This window comes from Sturnus vulgaris, chromosome 1 (genome assembly GCF_052056855.1).
Source record: "Sturnus vulgaris isolate bStuVul1 chromosome 1, bStuVul1.hap1, whole genome shotgun sequence".
NCBI classification, from domain to species: Eukaryota; Metazoa; Chordata; class Aves; order Passeriformes; family Sturnidae; genus Sturnus; species Sturnus vulgaris.
The window spans coordinates 108,792,361-108,815,590 of NC_142243.1; positions in this window are offsets into that span (position 1 = coordinate 108,792,361).

Consider the following 23,230-nt stretch of genomic DNA (forward strand, 5'->3'; position numbering starts at 1 on the left):
GTTATTCAAATGTGAATTTACTCCCTTTTCTATGCTCTCGACTATATTTGTCAATTTGCTCTATTATATGTATAAAGAAATAAGTCTAAAATTTTGGGATACGTAATTTCAATGAGCAGCAACAACAACAAACATTAAAGCCCAAGTGGCTTATTCATCAGTCAGCTCTTTTTTCATTGTAGTTGGATGGAATTTTGCAACACCTGCAGTTTCATTTGCATTCTCATATCCTTTTCTACATAAAGAGAAGGGAATAAGGTTTGCCACCAAGTGTCTCACACTGGGACTGTTATACATTTAATATTTATGGCACTTTTATCTGCCTAATAAAAATATCTAAAAATGTCTTTCCAAACAAAAGCAAAATGTACTTTGTAAGGAAATAAAAAAGTAGTGCTGCAAGTGTTTGGGACAGGTGGTATAAATCAGAATAGTTTCACTAACTCCTACCTTGCTTCTGAGCTAGCAAGAAGGTTTTACTGGTTTGAGTAAAGTCAAGTACTTTTAAAGCAGCTAACTTGAGCAGCAAGTTGAAAAATTCCAGGTGTAAATGTGTTTGGGTAGTCCTTCTCCAATTACTACATGTGGCCTGAGGGAAGGGGATGAAAAGCCATAAGACAGAGTACTGCAGATAAAACCAATAAAGGAAGCAGTATCTGTAGAATCGCATTACACACATCTTTGGAGATCTGTAAAGCCCACAAACCACTGCAGTGGCTGGAAAGCAGCATTAAGCTGAGGCAGAGAAAGATGCCCTCTATGAAGAGAAGCAGAATAAGTTTTGATCGACAAGTTTATATCTAAAAAAAATTAGTTTTACTGCCATGGGTGCAATGAAATTGTCCAGTCTTTGTCTTTTTCAGCTTTTATGAGAGAACTATGCTATAAAATGTGTCATATGAAATCTTCATAAAAAACATCTTGACATTTTATTAAAAGCTCCAGATCTGGCTTCAAAAGGAAGTGTAGCCTCCCCATTCACAAAAATTTCCTCCTGGTAGCACTTATTTTATATATACTCTTTGCCCTATTTTCACCTTTTTGCCAACTCTCCATTTTTCCTTTGGAAAAATACAGTCCAACATTTTATCTACAAACATCTTGAGAGGGAATAAAAAATCTCTGTCAATGTTTTTAGTCAACACTTGACCACATGCATTTCTGCTTGGTCTCTAGCAGTCATGATTGAAAACACCTTACTAGGAAAACCCTTGACAGAGTCAACAGACACAGGGAGGATTAGAGTCAAAAGTACTTTTTTGCATCTGTATGAAAGGTACATTGAGATGTTCAAATGTCTGTTTTCTCCTTCTTTCCTTTCTTTTATTCTTTTCCATTTGTGGACAAAATTATTTCAAAACTGACATTTTTCCTTTTGCTGTCGTAGTATGGTTCCCATGGCATTAAGGAAGATTGATGCCAGTCAAAAAAAAAAATTCCTCATTAAGAGGTGAAAGGAGACCTGCATGGTGCCAGGCTGTACTGCATCTGTCTAGCAAGAGGTTGCTGTACAATGCTCTGAGCATCTGGCACTGGCCACTCTGAAAAAGGATGGTGGATTAGATGGATCATGGATGTAATCCACTTTGACAAGATCTATGTTCCTGTGACTCAAGGAGCATAATCCAATTATTCAAAGGAGTGGGCACATCATATATAAAAACACAGACGCTTGTGTTAAGTTTTCATTTGAAGCAATATAAATGCAGTATGTGTTGTATTTAAAGACTGTGTTGATGAGACATGTTTGCTCAAATCTTATTTAAACATTTGTTCTAAGCATGAATTTGTGTGTGTTTCTGTTAGGATTTTTGCTAAAATGGTAGAATAGCTAAAATGTTATACCTGCCCCCCAGACTTATATATTTTAATGTTTGATGGTCCACAATTTTAATGACAGTTACATTAAAGATGAAAATAAAGAAGTAAAAATATAACTTCTGCATTGTCTTGACGTTTTTAAAGAAATCTAGCCCTCTACACATCTAACTCTAAAGTACAGCAGAGAATCCTTTTTGTTAAATCAGATGTAGACAAAAATCCTTTTGTTTCATGTCCCTTCAGTTTTTTCTCTGTAATTTTTTTTATTTGGTGGCTTCGTTCTTATTTGTTGGAGATTTTTTTCATGTATGCATTTATTAAGGTTACAGTCTGACCTTAGTCACTGCCTTGGTTAATGAAGAAAAAACTTTGACCCTTGAGTGGATCCTCTGTGATCTGGCAATACAGGCAGCCCAATTACAGTTTTTCATGTGGTTTGGAAACAGAGAGGAGCGTGTATGGATTCCTGTCTGACTGCAAACTGCAACCTCAGATTACTGAGAACCTCTGTTATCCTCAAACCTCAAGAAATATCCAACTAAATTATAGAATACATACAGAGTGGGCAGACAAGTTATTGGGAGAAGGCGGCGCATGGTCAGGAAAAGGAAAAAAGAAGGATAACAAACAATATGAGTGTATCCACTATTTTCCCTTGGAAATGAAGTTAATAGTGAAGCTGTAACCACCATGGGTCATTAGATCATCAGCTAGTTTAATCTGTGCAATTTTTTAAGCACTTTAACTCAGCTGTGAATTGGTTCTTTAGTATCACTGGCTTTTTTTCTCATGCTATGTGAATGATTTGTGATTTTAGAGGCATAGAGTGGCAGACACTCATAATTATGCCTGCATACAGCTCAGATTAATTTTTATATCCCTTTTCCACAGATTAAAAAGCTCTCTACAGCATTCAGCTGGTTCTTCTGTGCTTTCCCATACACTGCTTTCTCCAGTACTTCTTTCTACAGGTACTTTGAAACAAAGGAACTCATCTTCTGGAGTCAAATCCCACCTTAAAGTTCAGCTTTGTCAGAAAGTTGGTAAGCTGGCAGTCAAGTAATAACACTCATAACAAAGGCTGATTTGAGACTTTCTAAACATTTCAGCAGCAAAATATGCATGATTAAATACTGTGCTATCATAAAGGATTTGCCAGCTTGGAATGGTGTATTTCTCACTTCTGAGGTGTCCATTTTGTGGTTATCACAAGTAATCATGATTAGTTTTATAACAGCAGCACTGAGAAAAAAGGATTTACTGTTATTAAAAAGGATCTATCATAAATTCCCCTCCGCACAGGGAAAAAATTTAACTTAAACAGAAAATCAACAACTTGTTTCTGAATATCCCACATGAGCCATTTACCTACCCAGGTATACAGAGTTTATTACTTGCAATCTCTTGGTCACAACTCTTCTGCTTGCAGTCCCAGCAGTAATATCTAGTAATAAGGTGTTATACAAATTTCTTCTAATGAACAACTGAGAAGACAGGAATCACAACTCAATCTCTTGAACTGCATTTCCTCTTGAAACATTCTGAACCCATTTTAAGGCACCTTTACATTGCAAAGCATAATGTAAGATGTCTACCTAGTGAGCAAACAGACCTAACACTATAAGATCATAGTGGGTTATTTTCTTCACATTTTAGATTGTTAGTGTTTTCTGCAAACACTGGTGTAAATCACTCAAAAACATCCATAGCATTAACTGTTCACTGCCTAAGTTTTTAGGAATAACACACAATTGGTACTGTAGTAATAGAAAGAGCTGAGCTACAACTGACCCGAGCATCTTTTGGAGATCTACAGAAAGTCACATAAACAGAACCAGTAATTCTGCCTGCAATGGCACCACCACAATGATAACATGGTCACTGTTACAGTTCCTGTAGAGACATCTGCTTGACGTCATTCTTATGTACAGAAAAGCAAACTAGGATATAAGAATATGACTCCTGAGTGTCAGGAAAAAAAGTTGGCATCTATTAAATTCTAACTTAGTCTTCCTCAGAACCCTGGTACTTAGTGATTTTTCAAAGATACTGTTCATGCAAACATTGCATCGATTTTCATCTCAAATTCATTTTCATTGATAATGTTGTATTGATACCCAATGGTCAAAAAAAGATTGTTAGCTTTGCAGTAAAGATGTGAAAACTTGATTGATAAGAAACAAACCAAACGCAACCCAACTAATTAATCTGTTTCTTTCTTCCCAGCTTCCTTTTGCAATTATCAGTTTTATCTGAACAAGATGACATCATACCTGCTGGATGCTCATTATCTAAGAAAGCCTTGGCTTAGGAAGTGATAACCCTACTTCATCCTACATGCTTCAGCCTCTATTCCTGTGCTTTTACACCTGTATAACTAATAGTAGAACTTATCTTCTTTCAGCCTTCAATCTCATGTTGATCTGTCCCTCACTACAAAAGTCAATTCTTTCTTGACAGACACCTTCAATCATTTTGTACTAATAGTTCTTTAGATATGACATATGACACAGAAGACACATGAATAACTGAAAATTTTGAACACGGATTATGTGTTCTTTAGAATTCCTGTAATCTACCCCTTTTCACTGATAATAATTATTTTGATTACATTATAACATTGATAACTTAAATTTCATCATGATCCGTAAAAAATGCAGGTGTAACAGGAGACACGCTAGACAGAAAAGAAGTCTCCTGAATATTTGCTATGCTCATATCCACAGGTTTCCACTACGAATGTTGCTTGTGGGAGCCCTTCTATCAGGTTCATGCAGGGAAGCACAGATAGAAATACACACCAACTAACAGAACACATACACACCAGAGGCAATAGTGTCTGTTTAATGTATTGCCACCTTAGATACATTTTTAAAGGTACTCTAATCTAAAAACTTATATAGAGACACAGTTTTCCTGGTTTAGCATTCTGGAAAAATCTCTAAGGGAATCCAGTCAGGAATAATCTTTTGTTTTAAAACCTCATTCAGTTTTCAAATCTAACTGTTAGGGGTATTCAAGGAGGCCAGTCCATTATATTTCAAAATTATTATATTGTCATTTTCCATTATCTTGTCATTGCTGCTTTGTTATTCAGATAATATTTATTATTCCTACTGAAGAGCATTGAACCTTCAAGACAAAGCTAATGTTATGTTTACAGTCTGAGTGCAGAAACAATGAAACATTTCCTAATGTAGTTTCCCCTTCTCTTTCACCATGATAAATAATTACACCGTGATAAATAATTACATCATGACAAAAAAGCTCTTCAGACAACAGCGTTTTTGCTTTTTTGTTAGTAAAGTTGTTTTCAGTGCATTATATGCACACAGCCTCAACAATTCAAAGTCAGGGATTGACACCCATATTTCTGCAAGCTCTGCAGGCAATAACTTTTGCAAGAGGCAACCTCTGCTGCTCAGGCATATCACTGTTGTATCTCAGATGCATAGAAAAATAGGCTGGCAGGAAATTCATTCAACAGGGAGCTCATCATCAAGGGGGCAAAGGAAATCAATATGGACACACATGTTGCCCTTCTGAATGTGAGCTGTCCCTGATCTTACACAAGGCATGGGCCTCCTAACCAATCCTCCTGTTCACAGTTCTTATGAAGCTAATTACAGCTCACACTTACAGAGCTCTAAGATTAACACCCACGAAGGCAGAAAGCAAAATGACTGGGAAAGAGAATTAAAACCCTAATTGTTACAGATTGGCACTACCTGGCACTAATAACTGAGGTTGTCACTTGGATAAGAAGGCAAAACTACAAAGCCATTTTCGTGGGTATAATTCACAATTACATGAATGAAAATGCAAACCAGTGAGACAATTCCCAGTAACTGCAGGGTGGCTCATCATGGGTTTATGGATTCTGTGGGTTACTCTTTTGATTTCCTGTGCCTTTTCCCTTCACCCTTTCCTTTCTAAAGAGCTGAGATAACGGGGTTGTAAGAGAAAAGGAAAGAAATAGAATAAGTTAACACAGTGTGACTAAATGAACTTGGCAGCAGTCCAGAAAAGCTGATATCAGAGTGGGGAGACAGGAGGCTCTGATGGCTGCAGGCTCTGGCAGCTAAGGTGGGTCATCTATCAGCCGAACAAGACAGTTTTAATGGATGGCACACAATGAGTTCATTGCCAAACTTTTGTGGGTGGGACAAGGAAATGCTTGGGGCACTAATGCTCTGTAGTGTCTTCTGTTGGGCTCAGCACCAGCAGCAGAGGGCTGGGGGCACTCACCAGCCAGGCGTGACCTTCCCTGAGGCTGTGGCCAGACACGCTCACTTAATTGTCAGCAGATGAACACGAAGAACAGGAGTCTCATAAATTCTCATCTGTGGTGCAGTTCCATTATTAATGTTGGCAGTAAACATCCATTTGGAGTAAAGACGAGTCCACCATAAAGCTCTTGAGAAACCTGCTCCTGTGTGCCTGGCTGTCACCTGACTGCTCAAGCAAGCCCAGGTGGGCTTTCCAAGTTCCCCAAAGAAGCTTCAGTAACAAGCACCACAAGGAAAAGGTGTGACTGCACAGAAACCTTTCAGCTCTCACAAGCATAGACTTACTTAAGCGCATACAATTTTGCTGTTTTGGAATCTGGAATAACTTTATGTATTGCCTTTTGTGCTTAACAAAACATATTAGCTGAATACATTCAAGTTTTAGCGAAGATATCATGCTATATTAACTTTTTTCCTATTTGGAAGATAAATATGGTTGCAGCAATGGCATTTTGCTCGCATTTCTATAGTAATAGCTACAAAAAACTCTGTGTTGAGCAACTATTATCCCATGGTGCCCTAGCTGTTGAGTCAGTAACTACTTGTATTGATAGGAGGCACACTTTTCCCTGTTTACAATATCTGTAAACCTACTAGCACTTCTCTGTCATACCAAATCTCAGATATAATTATTTTTATAGGTTAGCTGCTGCCTTCTGAAGACAGGGAGCTAGCTCGTTTATAATCTTTTTCTCCCAACTATGAAAGAAGGATCATTTTACTCCTTAAACTCTTTTCCAAAAAGCTAATTTGCAGCAACAATCAGTTGTTTCTATGCTATATAATTTCCATAGCAACAGTGCTTACCATGAGAAACAAAGCCCTAATTGTCTGATCCATGTATGGTAACCTAAAAATGTTAAAGAAAGAAACTTTAAAAAAACAACAGTTTGTGGAAAGTAGGATTATTTCTTGTTAATTACTAGCCTGGAAAGGAAGCAATATTAATATTAATTTCTTAGAGCAAAATTTCAGTCAATCTGTGAAGGGATTCATGCAATTCACATTATGTCTATATCAATTCAAGCAAGAAAAAGACTTCTTACATCCCTAAGCTTCTTCTAATGTTCTTATTGGGGATCCCAGCTTTCAACTCCCAAAGTATAGAGGAAAGTTAATATGTGAGCAGGATCACCACAGAGCATGCTTTGTCCAGCTAGGACATTAATTAACTAATTGCATAGTAAATTTATTCATTTCTGGGGATATCAGAAGTAAAGCATTCATTTCCACTTTTTCAGTAACTTTCATGGCAATTTTTCTTGCCTGAAGGTTCAGAGACTGTTTTGCTCCTTATAAATGAGTAGGCTATGCATTAGGGACTAAGGATTTATCAGAAAGAATGTTGTCAATGTAGCCAGCTCAAAGTACAGTGTTACTGAAAATGTGATGCTGTATTATATCTTGAGTATTAAGTTGTCACAGTTTCCATCGCTGAAATCACCAAACTAATGGTTTGTTTTCACAACAGCTGTTCAACCTGATGTCTTTGTGCCTTGCTTTGGGTTCCCAATGCATGATCTCTGCCCTGTACTGAGGTTTTTCTGCTTCACAGTAGTCTCTCTTTCTCCATTTCTTTGTTTTTTCCCTTTTCCCTGATACCAGCCACTAACTTGCTTTCAGCTGCAATCTCGGAGAGAAGAGAGCAGCTGCTCCTTTCTTCACCAATCCTCTGAGCTCCTCAAACTGGTGCCAGCAGATACAGGAGGAGACATGGGGATCTCCTTCAGATGTCATGAGTTGCTCCTCTGGCCCCTCAGGGAGGAACAGACTGCTCCTGAATTGCAAGAGGTATGCAGAGGAGGATATGGAACTTGTCATCCCAACACATATCCCCACAGGGCAAAGGACATCTCCCCTAAGCAGAGGTGACTCAGAAGGTGTAATACATACAAAATACTGTGGTTCATACCATACAGCAGCAGCAAAGGAATTATATTGATTCACTCTTCAGATTAGAGTCACATTCAGATTCGTGGTGAAATACAAGCAAAAGAAGCTTTTGCTTTTAATGACCTCCAATGGAACCAAATGTCTGAGACTAATTTGGTAGAGGGCAGAAGAGCCCCTTTTCAAGCAGTCTGAAAGACTATAATAAGGTTTGTGCAGTGTGCTTCCCACACACTCAGACTGGCATACAAAGACTTAAGGTTTGGCACCCGAGAATCTTTCACACAGCCTCTCACAGTACTCTGTAGAAAAAACAATCCACTGCTTAAATGAAAAGTAAACAGAACAAAATTAAAAGAAGCATTGGCTTTGATGGTTCAGATTCTAAAACTAATTTTAAGCCTCATGGGCTCCTCTCTTTTATTCATGTTGAAAAAGTTGAATTATCTTGATTGATGTGCCACCTTACAATCCTTACCTCTAGGGCAGGGTTTATTCCTTAAACTTCTGTGGAAAAGAAAACCCAAATATATATATACACACCAAATACCCATGAAAACTATATCCTAAAATACACAGATATCTTCTATGGCAACCGTTCACATCAGCTCAACTTTATGTGCTTTTTTCTAAACTACTGCCACAACACATTTATGTTATGAACAGGGATGTTTGATTTGTGTATGTCCAGCCAATGCCTAGGTCAATAGCAAACTGTTTTCTTCAGACTCTGACATTTGGATTTCAAAATACCAAGACATTCAAAATTCAGTATTAATCTTCACAAACATCTGTCAGGTAACCCTTTATCCTGGTGACATATCTATCAACCTTGTGGTAAGATTACCAGAGCACTCTATTCTCTCTGTATATTTTTAGAAATTACTTTGATGTTTCAGTGCATCTGCAAAAAGCACAAAGGTGTCTGATTCCCTTGCTCTATGTGTAGCTCTCTGTGCTGCAAGGCTCCTGGTAGCTCCTTTTTCATGCTTGTACACCTGCCTGTGCTTGAATGAAGTTCTTGACCATGAAGGTGTGATAAAGAGAGCAGAGACTGTCATTTAGAGTGACATTGTTGATCTCTGACAATCTTTTTCAGGGGCAAGGTGAGGCTGGGTTTAGGTATAAAGCAAAGAGTGTGTAGGCTGCCTGGGAAGATGAAGACAAAAGGTGCAATATGTGTGGAGAGGGCAGAGCTTCTGCCTGCCCAGCCTCTGCAGCTCACTGAGGAAACAGCAGGAGAGGCACAGGAACATCACTATGCCAAGACCCTCCTGAGCAGCCCTTCTATGGAGGGCTCTGCTGCAGTCAGCTCATAGAAGTTTTCAGCACAAGGAATAGCTAAACATTAGAAAATTATTAGGCAAAGAGAGGAGATGCATGAAACAACACACAGATAAAGCAGTTAAAATAATATTTGCTACACAATGTACATAAAGTACTCCTCCTTGTGAAGATCAGTAATAGAGCAAAGACAGAAAAGACATTAAAATACCTTCAACATGTTTTTTTTTACCAAAATCTTCTCTTCATCTTACCTACTGCACATTAAATTAGTTCCCTAAAGACCTAAGTGAAAAAGAAGAGATAACTGTGGACAAGCAAGTGGGCAGAACTATTATTGATATTTCATAAGGGCAAATGGAGACTCAAGAGTAAAGACCCTTTGTTTATTGGTTTTCAGGGAAAGAAAAAACGTAACAGTCTGAGCCAGAACAAGCTTTATATTATTTTGTTCTGCTTTGAGCAATGCCATCTCACTGGCTCTGTGAAATTCTAGAGGTTTCATCTTAGGAAAAGTGCAATCACTATTTCTCCCAAGCCAGGTTTATATACACACATACTCACACATGTATGTGTACATCTGGTGTATCCACTGGTGCCACCAGAGTGCTTGTAACTGAACCCTAAGGGTTTGCAACCTAAGTAGACAAGACAAAGGATTAAGAGGATGAGATCTCCCTTGGCAAATTGACACAGCTGAAAGCAAAGGGAAGTTAGAAGCCCAGTAGGAAGAAGCACCTTGTATGTTTGACCTCTTCTTACTCTCCTGCAAGAATCCATTGAGCTTTAAAGACAGGATGAGGAATACATGGACCTTTGGTTTGATCTACTGCAGCCATTCCCTTCAAGTGTTTTAATTCCACTTTTTGTCTCTGTTTCTGAGACTGTCTGGCTCTTTACTGCTAAGTGGCAAAAACTAGTAAATTAGAAAATACTGAAATAGCCTGTCTTCTCTTAATGCTTTAGTTCAGGCAGCTGCATTTGGAAATTCTGACTTCAGCTGTTCATATTGGTAAACTGTTGGTTAGGATTCAAGTTGCCAGGCAGCATGGTTTATTGGCCAGCAGACACATCAGAAGCAGCATCCAATAACCTTATAACACACTTCTTGCTGCTTTCCAAAGTTCAGCACATCCTTCAACTGAATGCCAAAATCAGAATTAACACATTCTCAGAGGGTTGGTAGTAGCTGAGTTCTTAGTAGTAGCCGGAGAGTCAGGGTTTCCTGGAATCAGTGTGGGCTGGCTGAAAGGACAAGAAGAAACAGCCTCAGGCAGTGTCAAGAGGAGGTTCGGATTGGACATAGGAAGAATTACTTCAGTGAAGGGGTTAATGGCAGTAGAGTCACTGTCTCTAGAAGTATTCAAGAAACAACTGGACACAGCTCTTTGTGCTGTGTCTACTTTACATGGTGATGTTCAGTCAAAAGTTGCACTCAGTGATCTTGGAGATCTTTTCCAACCTCAATGATTCTATGATTCTGAAGGCAGTTCTACCTACAAGTAACTGGTTTTTTCACTTTGTAATTCAACTTTTCCCCTCATTGTTGTGTGACTTAGTTGTTGTCTCATCCGTTAGTTTCTGATAAAATTTCTTATCACAAGTTACAGATTTCAAACAAAAAGTGAGCTGAGACGTGATAGCGAGATGTCAGCCTTCATTGTTCTTGTCCTCTGCTGCCTTTGATGTTGAGGAATGTTTCATCACAGATAACAGTGGAGCACTTCGGTTCACTGCAGATGCCACTTCTGCTCTGAACAGGACCCACTATTTTTTCCTCATCTCACCCTGCACTTGTCGTGGCTGAACTAACATAATGCTTTTCATCTCAAAAAACACTGTTTCAGAACAATAGTAATACTGCCTTCTCACTAACAGAAACGCCTCTGTTAAGCCAAAAAGAATATAAGTAACTGTGGGGTTTGGTGTGACTTTTTATTTTTTTTCCCCAAAGATTTCTCTTTGCTATTATTTTTCATTTGTTTTCCAATGGAACTTACTGGAGATAAACTGAGATGTAAGACATAGTCTAAGGGATGAAGTACTAGAGGCAAGGCAATGCAACTATCTACTCAGTGCTAGATGAGTGCAATATTAAGACAATAAGATTAAATAGTTTGAGTGAGTCAAATAACCTTTCCTCATTTGCAAGAAACAGCTTTGTTCCTGTCATTCAATTGATTGCTCAGTAAAGGTTGTGCAGCTCATTTGCTGTGGTTTTTTACACCAGAAATTAATAAATGAGGCCAAAGTGTTCTGAATCTACTTGGTGACCCACTGGTAAGCAATTTTAGCTACCTGCCTACTATTTGAATGAAGGCTTGTATGACTGAAGCCTTTCAGCGACATGGTAAGGAATGATACATGAAGCCACTCAAGAGTGTCAATCACGCCTTCAAACAGCTTGTTCCACAGATAGTTGTGTGTCCCTCAGCACCTCCATCTTCTCAAAAAAACCCTGTATAGCAAGACACTGATGAAGTATAGAGCTGACTTCTGCTGAGAAGCAGAGAGAGGGTTGTTGTTTTGGTTTGGTTTATTTTTTATACAAAACATGACTGCAGACAGGGAGAAAATGCACATATTAAACTCAGTATATGAATCCAGTATGACTTATCTGAACAATGTAAAAATATCAGGAGGAAGAAAGTTTTTCAAGCAAGATCCTGTCTTTTCAGAACCGAGAAAATGACAAAACTTTTGGAAGCATGTCTTTTTTTAGACAGTTGTACCCAAAGACTTAACCAACCTCCACGTACATTTCTTAAGATCCCCGGCATCCTGAGCATTCAATCTATGCTGACACTGCCCTCTGGCCTCTATGTGCAGATGTCCCTCACAAGGAAAGAAAGGTATGTGGGAGATACAGAGAGGTGCCCATGCAGGTCTTTCCCCTGTACAAAACCGGGGTCTAGCAGTCCTGAATCTCTCCCCTCATTAGATGCAGCTATTTTTAGAGGACCGTGATGAAGAGAAGGGATTTGACCATGTCTGAGGAGGTTTGACAAGCTGTAATTGCTTTCTAATCTCTTAACAATACATGCTTGAAATTATGCATAAGCTTAAGTGATTCTCTGAACTTGGGCTACAGTGGAAAAATCAGGCAAATGGTTAGGAAGGATGTCTTCATGGATGAGGATATTAGCTATGTAAAGTTAGAATAAATCGGACAGCGATAAATGCCTCAAGTTCTATTGCACATTTATCTCTTCTGTTTATCACTGTTTCACATTTAAATTTTTAAAAAATATTTTCATTGTTTCAGGGTTCTTTTCCCCTAGACAGCTTCTCCTGTAGGTGATACCAGAAAACCCTATCATGACATGCATATGCTACAGTGATACAAATCTTTTGTTTCCCTTTCTCTTGGTTACCAGAATGGGCTTTTATTTTCAGTAATGCTGTACTGTCTTTCAGATGACAGTAATGTAAATGGATATATACCCTGAAAGGATAAATAAGGGTACTGACACATAGCAGCTGATTGACAGGAACTGTTTAAGTGCTGTCATATGGCTGGCATGTCACTTAGTGATCAAATTCTTCTCCTGCCAGTAAAAATTACATTGATGCCTCGCGTGGATTTTAGCCTCTCTATAGCGCTACAGCTCCATTCACAGAATTTACTATGAATACCATATGTTTAAAGAGATTGGACAAAGAAATCTCCTGTTGTTGATTTACTTTTGCTCCATATTTGTGCCAGCTCTGCCTGCAGAGTAAGACACACTTCTACTGACCCACAGACACATTCAGCAATTTATATGGAAACATGCAAAGAGTGAGTTGGACATATCATAGCAGTACATGGGCCCTTCCAAATCTTTTATTGGCACAGGACACCCAGAAGATACCCTTTTAGAGACAATTTTTATCATTTAAAACCAAGACTAAATACATAATCATGACATTATGTAATCAAAACATTAGTCTGCTGAAGGTATTTAGAGAAACTTGTGTACAGTATCATCACAGCTCAACCTGGAAGTTCAAGGAAGAAGCAATTGCAATTTCAACGCTGTCAAAATAGCTGTCTAGAGCTCAAATTATTACAAATTCAATTGTTATTATTTTGAATTCATTGAATTGTAGAATTATAGAATGGTCTGGGTTGGAAGGGACCTTAAAATCATCAACCTCTAATTCCCTTGCCATGGGCAAGGACATTTTCCATCACACCAGGTTGCTCAAAGCCTCATCCAATTTGGTCCTGAACATCTCCAGATATGGGGCATCCACAATCACTCTGGTCAACCTGTTCTACTGTCTCACCACCCTCATAGTAAAGTGTTTATTCCTAAAACCTAACCTAAACACACTCTCTTTCAGTTTAAAGCTATTACCCTTTGTCTATTCTTTCTTGGACCAAAACTATGCCTTTTTTTTTGAAGGATACTAAGTAGATCTTTTGCCTAAAATAATCCACACTCAAATCACTGTTATTAAGAAGGCTGATTTTAAACTGGCTTCCTGATCATGACAAATGCTTAAATACCAAGTACATACACTCAATCCAGGCCATCACTTCCTTCATTTAATACTGCCACATTCTGCGCTACAGGAAGTTTTGTGAGTAGAACAAGCTGGGGCCATGAATGCACGCTGTGCAAAGCTGCAGGCCAGTGCAGAAGAAAGGTGGCACCAACGAGGAGCATTCCTGCCCCAAGGAGAGCATGCACACCAACATGGACTTGCTATGCCAGAGCTGAGGAGTTGTACCCTCCCTCTTTGTGCTCACATTATTTGTCAGAGGCATGTCAGAGCCCAACAGTCACTGTGGGAGGGAGGGAAATAAAGCAGCTGGACAAGAGACAGAGAGGCGTTTGTGCATGGCATGAGGTAGTGGAGGGCTGGTAGAGTTTGAAGACAGATTGGCTGTTGCAGAAGCAGTTCCCATTCCTAAACCATTGGCATTGAGGCAAGAGGGGTGGAAAGTCAGTGCCACACAAGGCAAAAAGGCAGGGCTGTGGAAGGCAGCATTCTGAAGGCATTGATGGAAGGAGGGAAGGCGTGGATGTGGTGGCTCTACTTTGCATATTGGAAAAAGAAAGCAGCGTTGATCACCACACACTGTGTCTGGAGATCTGAGGTTTGATGACAGCAAAGGAAAAAGCAGTATAGGAGAGAAAGGCATAAAGAATTTTAGCAATGGAAAGTCAGGCATCAGCATGTACAGCACAGATCAGAGGCAGATTTAGCAGAGGGCAGACTGCAGAACTGACATTTTATTACTGTCTATTTCTGCTCACTGTGGAAATACAATATAGTAATCAGCTAATTCCTAATCTTGTCTGCTTATTAACTTTCCATCTAATTACATGATACAAAACTTGAAATTAACAGAACATTTATGTATTACAGATTTGTTTATTCAAGGTTCCCTACAGCAAGCTGCAAAAGAATTATTAAAAAATTTGAAGTGAAACATTGATTAAGAAATCCTTAGGAAATAAAGTCATTACTCAAGGGAACAAAATCCACTTTAGGGAAGCTCTGAAGATCTGGCAGTCATCAGATTTGTTAAAATCTAACTTAAATCCAATAAAGTTTTCATGAAATGAGCGCACCTGTTCTGGAGCAGCTGAAGGCTCACAGGAAACCTTGAAAAACATACAGCTTAGAAGGAGTTCTGCCAAATGGCCTATATTTTATCTTTCTTCCATTTTTGACACATTGATATAAAAAGCAACATCTTTGCTTCTCAGAAGTTCATCTGTCTCTTCTCATGATGATTACCCAGATGAAGTCATACTGCTCGTGATGACAGTCATTTTACTAGAATTACATTTGATGCTGCAAACAATGGGGAATTAGTCACAGATGCGGACAGACTCTTAAGAAGCCAAGGATTTTCATGGAGAGGCTCCCCTGTGATGAAACCATGACAATAAAAAATGCAAAACTACTGGCACACAGGACAATAATGACATAGAGTACTTGGTGACGCTTTTCTGGAGGCATCCATTTTCCGTCCTGTATGTCATACATGATTCAGAAATAGACTAGTGTGTTTTGGAACAAATACATAAGAAAATAGAAGAAAAGATACTGCTAGGAAAATATCAATTTATAAAATCCTGCTTTTGATACAGCACTTCAATATTAAATACATGAGAAATAATAGAATTAAATAAATAGTAAAATATTATTTTTCAGACAAAAACACGCATAATTTGAACAAAGAATAGGAAATTGTAATCTATTTTTCAAATGTGCTAAGAACATTTGCCCTGTTCTTAACAAAAGGTAGAAAATGAGATTAAAACATCTGGACATCTGCCTCTTAGGAAGACAACCTTTGGTGGTCAGCATCTTGGCATTAGCATCTAGGCATCCCTCCCCATCCCAGTTATTTGAAGATGATTTCCTTTCTTACCATGTGGGCCACCAGCCGATTGCCAATTCCTTTCTATTTTATCTGAGTCTTCCTCCACTTCAGAAACCAATTGCAAAGCAAGTCTAGCCCACCAAACCAGCCAGCCTGCAAACACAGCCTAGCCTTCATTGCACACAATTCCTGGCAAAACCGCTGAGCAGACTTCAAAAGAAAGAATTTCCTCCACTTCAGCCGTGAATATATGACTTCCTCAACATCTTCTTCCCCTGCCCAAGCCCAATACTACAGGCTTTCTCAGCACAACCAGCCTCATACCAGGGCTCTCTGTTCCTGCTGGGGTGATTTGTAACCGTGTGGTCTCAGGAATCCTGCCCCCTCAAAATGTCATTCCTAATTACCTCTCTTCTCATCTAGTTCAACTAGAAGACAATTTTTCTTCTGAAATATATTACCCACAGGAATAAAGGTCATACCATCAGGCCAAAGCCACAGGAACAGCAAAAAAGTGAGAAGTTTTGCACAGCATCAGGGTTACAGTCCTTCTCAGAAACAATAATAACTATTTTACAGAGAAATAGATGCTCTCCTTCCCTAGTTGAGGCAGCAGATTAGCTCTATTGAAGTCAAAGCAGTAAATGTGCTTTGAAATTGAGTACTTTTACAGCAATTTTCACAAATTGATCTCCTTTTCTGAAGCACTGCAGAATGTTGAGATCACTGCTGTTGAGCAGAAAGAGTTAAGTGTAGCAGCACTACAGAGCTCTCATTATATGTTGACAATGATGTTTTGACTTCAGTGCTCTCTTCATACTGTGGACAAATACTGAGTTGTCTGCCTGTCTGCTCTCTGCTGAAAGTTCTTCTGAGGTTTGCAAATACAAAGGGTCTAAACCCACTTCAAGCAAAATCACCATTGACTTCCACAGGCATAAGAGAAGCCTTTAAAAAAGGCTGTATAAGAAGATACAAAAAAACCCCCCTCTTTATGAAATATCACCCATATTCTTGAAAGCTATACAGTTGTTCCATAATCCATATATGTTTAACAACAGGAGTAAGAACTATCTCATCTTACAAAACAGCTTCTTTCTTCAATTTTTGAAGTGCAGAGCTAAGTACCAAATGGTATCTCTGATGATAAATGACAAACCAAATCTGAATTTTGAGTAGCAGGATGCACTCATTTTACAACTACAGGCCTCTTTTGAACACACTGGTCCATCTGAGCAGGTAGACATCATCCATTAGGAACTAAACTTAGACCAGCAATTTCGTGTACAACATGAAATATAGAGATTGTTTCACCACTGCGGATGGGTGGGACTATTAGCACACTGATGGAATTATCCCAAATTGGTAGTCTTTATTAAATAGCTCCTGAACTCAGTGTGATACAGAAGAGATCTCTTCCCTCAATGAATATGCTGCAAAGTACTCCTGCCACATGGCCTGCTGACACAAATGAAGTCAGGGATTTGCAACTCCCAATTCAGTGCAGCTACTAGGTGGCATATAAGAGCCAGCTCTCTTGACTTGCAGTCACGCCTGTGACGTGGAGATCCTCACCCTTCCAGGGAAAATTCAGTGCTGGGCCTCTTCATCCCTTTATATGAGAAGCCTGAAATTTGCACATTACCCAGCACAAAGGACAGTGCTTATGACACCATTTTAAGGTTCTGTACATGAAAGAACAAAACCTGTTCCTCATGTAAATGTGATAACAAACAGCTTTTACAAAGCATATCCAGGACGACTGGTAAAAGATGGAAATGAGCTTCCATAACCTCTCACTCATATTTTAACCAGCTTTGCTGCTGCCTTTTCATTCTATAGTAGAAAAATCTCACTCTGAGTTTTGGTTATCCCACTATCGCCATAAGCAACAAGAGTGTATTTGGTCTGGTAATTCATTTCTGAAGCTGCTGTGGGGTAGCCTTAGAAGGGATTTGTAAAGCTACTGTTTTGCCTGACCATGCTATATCAGAAATCAACTGTTCTTCTGACAGAAGAGGTTTCAGAGGACAAAATAATTCAAGATCTCAAATGCATCCTAGCTAGTTTTTCTGTCTCTGTATCTTTAAGATATGGCAGGAAAAATATAAATTCAGTTTAAAGAAGGAAGAGGCCCACTCAAGTCACTCACAGGTGGTTATATTTTTACCCTATCCATCCCACAGGAACAGTGATACCACTGAATAATTCTTTAACCTGTCCTGACAGTATGGGAGGCAACTCAAAGAACAGAAATTACACTGTGCCGATAGATTGTGTGCACAAGGAAGGTTTATAATGAATTTTAACCCATTTTTGCTATATCAAAGTCCCCTTTGGCTTCTGACAGCTGGATCTTGCAAGAAAGTAGAAATGGCAAGTTGTGAAAGGTATTAGGAGGGACCAGGGGCAACAAGGGGGAGTGAGGTAGAGCTTCCTGTGTAAGGAGAGAAGGTGGACTTGAGGATCATCTTTGCTGAATTAAATCACACCAGCAGACATACTCATACCTGCTGCCAGCTCCACTGAGAAGATACAGATGTAAAATAAACCCAAATTACCTTTTATCAGGTTATGTTGAGAAGTTGAGAGGTGGCATTAGGATGATTGGAGGCTTCTCAGAGCACCACAACCCAGTGATAAAGCAAAACATTGCAAATGCAGTAAGCAGAATAGTTCTCTCATCTGAATCTAATGAATTCACTAATCACGTTGCTGTAATTTTCTTTCAAGATATTGGTAGAATAAGTGGGTACCTCGGGAGCCAGTACTGCTTGTGGAATCCAGAACTTCTGCTGTTCGTTTATTAGTGTGCGTGGGAAAGTGGTTTCCCTGGATGTATTTATATGCTGGCTTTAAATACTTCTATTTACTTGGGGACTCTAAATAGTGTTATAAGTGGTAAATTGTCATTAGGTCATCTTCCTGATGCATCCCAGATTAAAACTAATGCCCTTCAGGTGGGTGCTATTAAATTAGCCTACCACCACCTGACAGGTATTCTCTAATCAAAAATGTATTGTCTTCTCTGTTTAGATCAACTTGAGTTCCTTCTGGGTAGAAAGATAATCCCATGAGTAGTTCAAATGTTTTCAGATGTGTGGGGTTGTTCTGGCCAGAAACAAGCAGGAAATTACTTGTCCCCCTTAATTATAACTACAATTTGTATTTGAGTAGGACTTTTATTAGGTGGTAAAACTTTGTACTTTGCACTTTATTTTTGCATACACAAAATTTAAATTGCTAATTGGATGCTGCAACAGAGCAAGTGGTATCAATTTTCTAGGCCTTTTGGGGGTTCAAAACCTTCTTTAGGTACGTCAACATTTCTGCTCATAAAATGGCTAAATTTCCTCCAACGCCCAAGGAAGTGGCTGCTCAAGAATGCCAGGGTGATTTAGGACTGGTTAAACAGCAACTCAGAGTCACAGATATTGCACTTACAGTTTACCACAGTGAAAACTGGATTAGTAAGGAAAAAAGCAGCTGGGTATAGGTTAATTTTTAATAAGTTATTTTTTAATTTCTTTTGAATGGCATTCTGATATTCCTTTGTATTTGAAGAGACTGAAATGCTGACTGCACTTTCATTGCAAGCCATTTTGCATGTGATGGGGTCCAAGAGTTTGTACAGAATAAAGGAGTGTTTGTATTTCCATTTCTATTTGTGGGTAACAATAGTTTCTTGCCTCTGTATCTTAGATGTACTTACCAAGTACTGTCAAAGAACAATTGCATTTTATTATATAAGGTATTCCCTCATCTGTAAGCAGAAAAATATTCTGATTTATTTTGTAAGAATTGTCTAACCTAGGCAAGACACAGAGATGTATTGTAGTGTAAGACGCCCTTCAGACAAAAGAAACAAGCATTTTGACAATGAGTTAATTGACAGATGTCAATTTTAAACAAGATTATCATACATTATCCCAAGAGATTGAAATTATTACAGAGAGACCATTCAGAACAGAGATCAGTTCTCTAAAGAAAAAGGAGTTAGAAGCAGCTGAAATGGAAATGGAGGATCCATGCAGGCAATATAACTAGTCTTCCATCCTTTGAAATAGACTTGACATACCACTGCAGAACATCATTAATAAAACCACCTAATGTCTTCTTTGTCTGTCAAAACCTTTCCTACCAAAGAATACATGAAAATAAACTCCATAATTCTTTGAGCTGACACTAAGCTTTTCACAACACCTATGCAAAAGTGAATCTCCGACTGTATAGGAAAATTGGTATTTCAATTTTTTTAATATATAACTACTTGCACACACATATCCCTACAGCTCCTGGCAGCCCAAGTGTGTGCATGTACACGTGTAAAGCAGATTGATGAAAACTTTTGACCGGTCAAATGTGTGAAGGATGTCAACCCATCTTCAATGCAAAGTGCTAATTTGCTAGACATTATTCCTGACGATTTGTTTTAACTCAGAGAAAATATTTTATTCAACTGAAACTGGGGGTTATCTTCATATATTTTATTAGAGTCTATTCCATTACTAAGTTTTGCTTGATGCAGCCCATCAAACTTTGCCATGTTGCATCTTCGGTAACCCTTAACACTAAGTCACTTCAGTTGTTGTTTTATTAGAGTGATTAATAATAAAGTAACATGGTTTATAAAACACCAGAAAATTATCTTCAGAAAACCTGAAAATAAAGCATCATTTCTCTACACCATTCCCGAACATGTAAGTAGGTAAAAAAAACAATTAATAATGGAAGTAATGAATGCTCAAAATAGCTCTTTCAATTCAAGTGAAAATAGAACAAACATATTGCAGGAATACTGCACAAGATCATCCCATTTTTCCTATCACTAGATGACACAGCCCTGAGATAAAAACACTGAGAAGCTTGGATTAAGGTAGCCCTCTTAAGGCATGCAGTAGGATTTTATGTTGGGATTTCTGAAGTGAGGTCTATGGCACACAGTTATTACACAGCAGAGATTTTGCAAACTGAGGCAGGGTTCTTCCAAGCAGCATCCCAGTACAGTCCAGATTGCTGTCCTTCTCCTTCTCTGAATTTTTAGAATCTAGCACAGAGAAAAGACAAGCTGTTGATGGTATATTTGGAAATCCCTTTGACTGAAAGCATAGACTTTTCCCCTTTCTTATTCCCCATTCAGATGGCTGATAACAGGGAAATAGCTGTCTCATTCCTTCAAAGTCCCTCAGAAACTGATCCAGCATGAAACAAAAGTGAATGGCCCCATTATGCTAAGGGATCATAATTTTAAAAATATCGGGGATGCTTTTCTTAGCCAGTAATTGCAAATTCAATTTTAGTACACTGAATGTCAACAGGCTTCGAGGAGCAAGCACATTGAAATCTGGAGTTTGCCAAGTTCAAGACAATCACAAGTACTCTTTATTTCTCTGGCCACTCAATAATATTAGACTTCATTAAAGAGGAAGGATTACATTGCAAAAACTGAGCCTCAGAGATAGCATCCACTTACAAATATACAGAAAAACTAAACTTGTAAGCTACCACGGCAGAGTTTAAACTGCCACCAAATACAGAAAACCTGGTATTCTCATTTAATATGGCCTTTCTATTGTGCTGTTTACAGAATGTCAAACACAAAGAGAAAAACTAGTAATCAAAAGAAGGATTGTAAAATCAGAATTTGTAATAACACTGTGTTTGTAGGCTCTAATCCATAGATCATAGAATGATTTGGGTTGAAGGGACCTTAAAGACCATCTCATTACAAGCCCCCTGCCACAGGCAGGGGCTCCTTCCACTAGACCAGGTTGCTCAAAGCCATCTTGTCCTTGAATATTTCCAGGGATGGGGCATCCACAACTTCTCTGGGCAACCTGTTCCAGTGCCTCACCACCCTCACAGTAAAGATTTTCTTCCTTAGATTTGATACAAAGCTACCAGCTTAAAGAATTGTTCTCTGTCCTGTCCCTACATGCCCTTGGAAAAAGTCTCCCTCCAACTCTCATAGGCCCCCTTTAGGTATTGAAAGGTGCTCCAAGGTCTTCCCAGAGCCTTCTGTTCTCCAGGCTGAGCAACCCCAGTTCTCTCCAGCTGTCCTCATAGGAGAGGTGCTGCTGCCCTCTCATCATCTTCATGGCCCTGCTTTGGACTCAGCAGAGGAGGTCCACATCCTTCTTGTGTTGAGGCCCCCAGAGCAGGAAGGCCTGTACTTTACTGTTAAAAGAATAGTATTAACTTCATTTTGCAGAAGATTGAACCTTTTCACCTCAGCATCTCAGGGTGCTTTATGTGAAACTCTATCCCACAGTAGTTGAAATGCTGCTATGAAATCCCACTGGTATCAAGCACACCAACACTCACTCTCTGGTAGAACTAAAATAAAAATGAACTTGTAAAGAAAGCTCATAGCCCTGTGCTGCACCTGAGATATGCTGTCACCCTCACTGCTTGCAAAGGGCTGTGCTTGCCCCACCAAACACATAAATACACCCACTGATCTCATATTGCTAAATATGCATATTAATTTATGTCTTAAGTCCCCAGTCACATGCAACCCATTTCCCATTTTTCTCATCTTTAATTCTGAACATGGAACAGTATTTCATGCCTTTTTCTTTAAATTACAAACTTGCCATTAATTTATGAAGAAATTTTGGGTCCACTGATTTTAGTGGAAGGAAAACAATACACCTGGAATGGAGAAAACATCTAGACTAAAGATGATTAACTATTCATATTTGTCTCTGCCTTTTGAATAGACATTCTCTCTCCCAAGAGATCAGGGATCAACCTCTACTTAGATATTTCATCCTTGCCTTTGGCATTAAAGGCACTGTCTTAGTAATGTTCTTTCTATTCTAAGGAATAAAAATAACAATGAAATGAATGATTAGACATGTTATATATGGCATTCAGTGTTAGGAAAGAATGAGATGGTAAAAAAGCTGTATTATATTTATACCGCTTCCTTATGCTTACTATTTTGTTCCAAGAATAAGATGCCTTTTCTTTTACATTCTGATTGTGCTTTGTGGCAATCATTATTCAGGGAATGGAGCATTTTAATGACTTTAAAATTAATTTAGTAGTCTCAGCCTAGCTCCCGGTGAACACGTGGCCACATAAAAAAAAAAAAAAAAAGCCCACTAATTGGCAGTCTCATTGGCATTCACAGCACAGAAGCCAGGAACTCCATAGACTTTAAAGCCAGAAGTGACCATTGTGATCATCTAGTCTGACAGGTCATGGGACTTCCCTGAATTAATTATTGCTTCAAATCTCAATAGCTGTGATATACCTCAAGCCTGTTTTTTACTAAAACATCCAATGTCAATTTTCAGGCTTCAAGTAATGGAAAATCCACTACAAGTCTCATTTAGGTTATTCTACAGTCTGATTGTGCTCCGTGGTAAAAAGAAAAAAGGAAAAAAAAAAGAGATAATTAAAAAGAAACCACACAAGAAATCTCAATTTTCCTTTGATTTTTTGTCCATAAGCTTTAAAGTTTGTGAACATCTTACACCTTAGTCGGCTAAAGTGGTGTTCTACTTGCAAATTATTAGGATGATATGAACTTCAGAACTGGAGGATGCTTTGTTTTTAACACTGTTTTTAAGTTGTTGGGTCATTTGTCCAGGAAATTGGAAATCTATTT